Raw genomic sequence first — 6,555 nt, 5'->3', positions numbered from 1 at the left:
GGCTTTCTTCAATATATAACGAATCCTCATTCTTAGTTGGTGCTCATTTTTTCTGTTTGCTGTGGATAAAAAGCCGGATCCGGATTGTTAATAATGTGTAGATCAATTATACTTTTCAACTGTTTTCGATGTTGAGAACGTTTGTACATTTTTCCATATATGATTTAGAGAATAAGATCTTTATTTTTTGACACAGAAAGTAACTCTTCAGAATCAGTGTTAGTGGTGAAGACAAACCTTAAGAGATTTGAATTTTGAAGCAAATTGAAAAATCGAACTCAAATTATATTCTCCAACGGTTTTGACATTTTAAAACTGTGTTTATTTATAATTTATGTTATGGTTTTGTTTTTCTTTTCACATATTTATTATTATATAGTTTTTTTAAACATAATAACATTAATTATAAAAAAAAAAGAAGGTAGAAAATGCTATGCATGTTCTTGCATTGAACATGTAACGATCTCCTCCATCAAATTTCTAAATATTTGTTTTTGTTCCTTTTTAATTTCCATAGTTAAAATGATTGTTTTAAATTTACCGCAACATTGCCCTCCAATACATTAGGGCGTGTAATTCTAATTTTGTTACCATCAACCATATATTAGGAGCATGTTTACACCCACAAATGTATAATCGTCAATATGTCAGTATAACCGAGTAACATATGGGGTCGTTTAGTAGCCTGATAAATAAGTTTAATTTGTTTTGAATAAGAATGTTTGACACTGAATCTACTTTGAAAAAAGAATAAAAAAGTAAAAAGTTCACTTTTACTCTGCTTAGAAATATTAAAAAATGATTTTAATGATCGTCTGACTATATCAATATTCCGAAGGAACTTATTTTTGCAACCACCTAATCCATTCTAATCCGTATAATAACGTAGGAATATCAAGGGAATTAAATAAAATAGTAATCACAGCTGGCTGGCAAAAGCGAATTCCGTTTGCGATTTTACAAACCCTCTATAAGCACAAAATGGCCACTTTAATGGCGCAATCTGATTCGCTGTTTTTAAAGAGAAGCATGTCCGCAAATACTTTTAAATAAAATTATGCGGACGTTCAAGTTTCGTTCATTGTCTACATTTTGGTCATTATTTTCTGTGTATTTTAATTAATTTAAATATATTTGAAAAACTATTAACAAATTTAAATTTTAACAGATTTTGTGATTTTTTTAAAAAAAAATCGACTTGGTGCTTACTGTTTTACTTAACCCAGAGGTATTTTAATTAAAACTATTCATAAACGAAGTTATATCAGAGGAGAAAGTCATTCTACACGTAGAAAAAGTATGCCAATTGTATTTGATATTGCAATAACTCAATATATATATATATATATATATATATATATATATATATATATATATATATATATATATATATATATATATATATATATATACATCTGCAACCAACATCGAACAATGCTAAAAAGTCTTAAAAACGAAACGAACTATACTACAGCAGCAAACAGTTCAGGAGTCAGGAGTCATGGCATGCCATGACATGAGCATTCAGCTGACAGGTTACAGCACATAGGCAGAATTTCGTTGACAAGTGCCATTTTGCAGCGGACAAAACAAGTGCAACTTTTTTGGTTTGTTTCATTTTCTTAAGTCTGGTCCGTGTCAACGTCACGGAAGTTTTTTAATAATTAAAGGAAGTATCCAGAAGTTTCCAGAAGTTTCCAGAAGCGTGCAGAAGCTTCCAGAAGAAGCATCTGGAAACATCCAAAAATGTCCAGAAACATTCAGAAGCATACAGACGCATACAGAAGTTTCCAGAAGCATCGAAAAGAAGCATCTAGAATCTTCCAGAACAGGTTCACACAGGTTCATTTTACTATATAAGAGACATGTAAATTGACATGTAATTCAGTCAGTATATGAAAGTCAATCAGTCAGTATTATCAAGACAGTTTATCGAAGTGAGTTTTATCAAAGTGTTTTATCGAAGAACATCAATACAAGAAGTGAAATACAACAAGTGTTTTACTACATCAATACAGTCCACATCCAACCAAGACGTTGTGTTCCACAGAGCATTATTGTATCATCACAAGGTAAATGTAACACGGTAAGCCTTGAGAAGCGTGATTATTTATTTTTATTATTTTTATGACTTTAAGTGCAAAAATGGCTCCCAATAGTCTTGGATTGGAACTAAGAAAGAAAATTATTGGCGATTACGTAAGTGGAATGTCACATCAAAGTATTTGTGATAAATATCGCGTGAAAAAATGGACCGTATCAAGACTATGTTCCAAATATCGTTCTACGGGGAAGTTGGCAGCAGATAACAAAGGTGGAAGACCGCGTTCCACCACTTCTAGAGAGGATTCTATGATCGTCAGATCCGTCAAGAAGGATCCCTGAATATCATCAGTCGAGATACAAAAGCAATTAGAGCTGCCTGTATCGGGCCGAACAATCAGACGAGGTGCTGTTGAAGCCAGATTGTTTTCTCAACGCCCTGCAAAGAAATCGCTGATTTCACTAAAAAACCAGAAGAAAAGACTCCTGTTTGCTACATCTCATATTGACTGGAATGTGCAGAAATGGCGAACTGTCCTTTTCAGTGATGAATCGAAGTTCAACATCATTGGAAGCGATGGCATTGGCCGTGTATGTGTACTGCCATAAGACCGTGAAGCATGGTGGAGGCAATGTAAAGGTCTGGGGGTGTTTTTCTGCTAACGGTCAAGGTCCAATACATCGAAACGATGGAATAATGGACCGTTTCATGTATAAAAATATCCTGAAAGATGTTATGTTACCTCATGCTGAATGGAATATGCCAATAAAATGGGTTTTTCAGCAAGACAACGATCCGAAACACACTGCAAAAGTAGTCAAGCAGTGGTTTCAAGACAATCACCTATCGGTGATGAATTGGCCGCCTCAATCTCCGGATCTCAACCCTATCGAGAACCTGTGGGAGATTGTCAACCGCAGAATTAATCGTGAAGATGTTCGTAATAAGGATCAACTGTTTGAACAAATCCAAAAGGCCTGGGCAGCGATTCCACAAAATTTCATTGATCACCTGATCGAATCTATGCCACAAAGATGCAAGGCTGTGATCGACAGCAAAGGATTCGCCACAAAATATTGATAGCGAAATACAGCTTGGTCAACATTTTGTTGAGTTGCACTTGTTTTGTCCAGAAGGAAATCAACTTTTTTTAATACTTTTGATTAATTTATTAATTTTCGTGTACAAATAATGAACTTTGTGATGAATAAAACTTAAAGAACTTTGTCTCTAAACACTTACATATTTATTTCTCTAAATTGAAAAAACGCAGCACTTTTATATAAAGAAACTAAATTAACATCATTTGGTTGCACTCGTTTTGTCCGATACTGTATATATATATATATATATATATATATATATATATATATATATATATATATATATATATATATATATATATATATATATATATACATATAAATATATATATATAAATATATATATATATATAAATATGAGTGCAGGCGGTGAGATCTGTTGCAAGGACACGCCCCTGACGAGTGGCGTTAGTGCAGGACTCGGGCTCTCCAAAACGTCATTAGTGATCGCAGTGCATTCCTGAGGAGGGGGATCATCATTATCCACTACTTAATTCTGATTGGTTACCATAGCACCAACATTTTTTTACCTCTTACACCCACGTATTATAGCGCTTTGTGAGCTTTATATTATGAATTTGTTACATTAACGACATTTATATACTTTTATCTCACACAGGTGATTATCAGTTTTCAGTTTGTTATCTAGAGTTTAGACTATATATAGAAGTACATTTACTAGCCTATTTTTTCTTTTTATATTGCTCGTACTTATATTTTTTATCATTTTACTTTATATTTTGTTATCTACTTATTTTATTGTTTTTGTATGGTGCGATAATTTTAGCCTTTAATGAACCAGCGGATCGGTATTGACTTGTTTACTCATAGATCATTATTTTATCATTTGTTTAGTATGACTAGAGCGTGAGTTATTGTTCACCTAATCCCTGAGTCCTAAAATTTTCATCCTCCTACAAAATAGTCTTTACATTCATTTAAGATTCTCACCCAATGACATCATCTACAATCTACTTCTATTTTTACATCTCCCAGGTCTACGTGACTGGACGGCTCCGTTGGCCATTTTTTGAGACCATTGTGTCGCATAAACAAACAAATTTATTCTTTGTGGCTGGTAAGCCCCAACTTTTTCCAATGTACACCACAACGACAAAACGGACATTAGGCTATCCCGCTGGATGTGGTTACGCGCTCAATAACCTAATGACTACGCTGACACTCACGCACACGTTCATTCGGAAGCTCCACAATGCACGTCGGATCAGCGCTCGCTGACTATGTGCTCGGATCTAAAATCTCACTCCATAGTACATCATTCCAAACCAGCACGGGGCGTAGCTCTTTTGACTAGGAGCGATGGCTTGTGGCCTACGGTGACTAATGTGTGCATTCAATCAATTGAAATCCATTCTGTAGGTCTTACGTCTGGCTCTGATGTGCTAGCCCATAAACGCAAGGAGTGAGTGTGTTTAGCTTTCTATTCACCCGATTTGAAAGTGAACGAAAACATAACGAGACCATACGAGACGACCAAACGGTACATACTAATGCACTACACTATCACACCTGTAGACATCAACAGTCTCTTAAATCAGTATATCAAATATTTGTTCTTTGTTGCATATGCTCAACACTCAGAGTGACTAGAGCGTTAGTTGTTCCTCCCCATACCCCCTTATCGTCTATTCTTCGTTTTTCTACTTCACAAAAGTCTTGCCACACATTTTATATTTTCTTCTGATTTTTATTTTTTATTCAATGACACCATCTACAATCTGTTTTTATTTTTACATCTCCCAGGTCTACGTAACTGGACGGCTGCGTTGGTCACTTTTTGCGATCTTTGTGTCGCATAAACAATTAAATACCATTTGATATTGCAATAACTCAATATATATATATATATATATATATATATATATATATATATATATATATATATATATATATAAATAAATAAATATATGTATATATGTATATAAATATATATATATATATATATAAATGTATATATATATATATAAATATATATATATATAAATATATATATATATAAATATATATATATATATATATGTATATATATATATATATATATATATATATATATATATATATATATATATATATATATATATATGTATATATATATATATATATATATATATATATATATATATATATATATATATATATATATATATATATATATATATATATATATATATATATATATCGTACACCCAGATCAAGGGTGCCACAAGTCAAAAAGTGTTAAACTGAAAAAATCAGGGTTGAAGTTTTAAGTTTTTAATATTTTTTCCAGCTAAGAGTGCCACTTGTATCTGTCATTTTGTAAACATTCGTTTTAGACTTGTGGTATTTTGTCACCATGTCCAACACATAACATACTATCAAATGACATTCATAACTCAATATCGTTAATTTTTGACTTGATGCACCCTTGATCTGGGTGTACAATATATATGTATATGCATATATATATATATATATATATATATATATATATATATATATACATATATATATATATATACATATATATATTTATATATATATACACTTAATTTTAAATTTATGGACTAGTGACACCTTATTTAATTGTTTTTGACAACAGACAAACCCTAAGGATTCCATTATGGACAACAATGTTAGCAATTTTTTAACTAAAAATACTATTTACTGCTCAGCAGCTCTCTGTTATTAGGCTTTGTTTGATTAAATTTATTGACTAAGGCATTGGAATAAATAATTATTACCTAAAACTTTGTATTTTTGACCCTGTTTTTGTTGAACTAATTTTTCTTTCCTAGTCTGTTAGTTAATTATCAAAAGCGTAAACTTTAATCATCAAAGTTTACTAAATTTAATCATTGTTTAACAGTATGCACTGTATAAAAAAATAATGATAAGAAGATATTAGATAACATTTATTATCAAAACGTATTAAAGTATTAAAAATAATAGCAATAAATAAGTAAGCAATAAGTTTTATGGTCATCTAAAAAAACCATTTAATTAAATTTGAAACAAAAAAAAATTTCATTTATAAAGATGGTTATGTTTTAAATTAAAAATACTTAAATTATTAATGTGTTTTTTAATAATTAAGCTAAACAGCATATTATATTTTTCCTATCAAATTTTATTATTTTATATAAAAAATTTAATATAAAAAATATAAATTTTATATAAAAAATGAATTCCTCACAAAACGTTGATTTGTAAGTAAAATTTGACCAACTCTAGTTAAAATTTGTATATATTACATTATAACATTATTTTTAGTGTGTAACTGATGAAAAAGTATTATTTTCATTCAACTCATATACTTTTCATCAATTATACACTAAAAATAATATTGGTTTAAAAAATCTAACCTCGTAGGCGCACTTTGAACGATTTTATCCATTTAATGTGTGT

The sequence above is a fragment of the Hydra vulgaris genome, chromosome 05 (genome assembly GCF_038396675.1).
Source record: "Hydra vulgaris chromosome 05, alternate assembly HydraT2T_AEP".
Classification (NCBI taxonomy): domain Eukaryota; kingdom Metazoa; phylum Cnidaria; class Hydrozoa; order Anthoathecata; family Hydridae; genus Hydra; species Hydra vulgaris.
Note: the sequence above shows the minus strand (reverse complement) of the source record.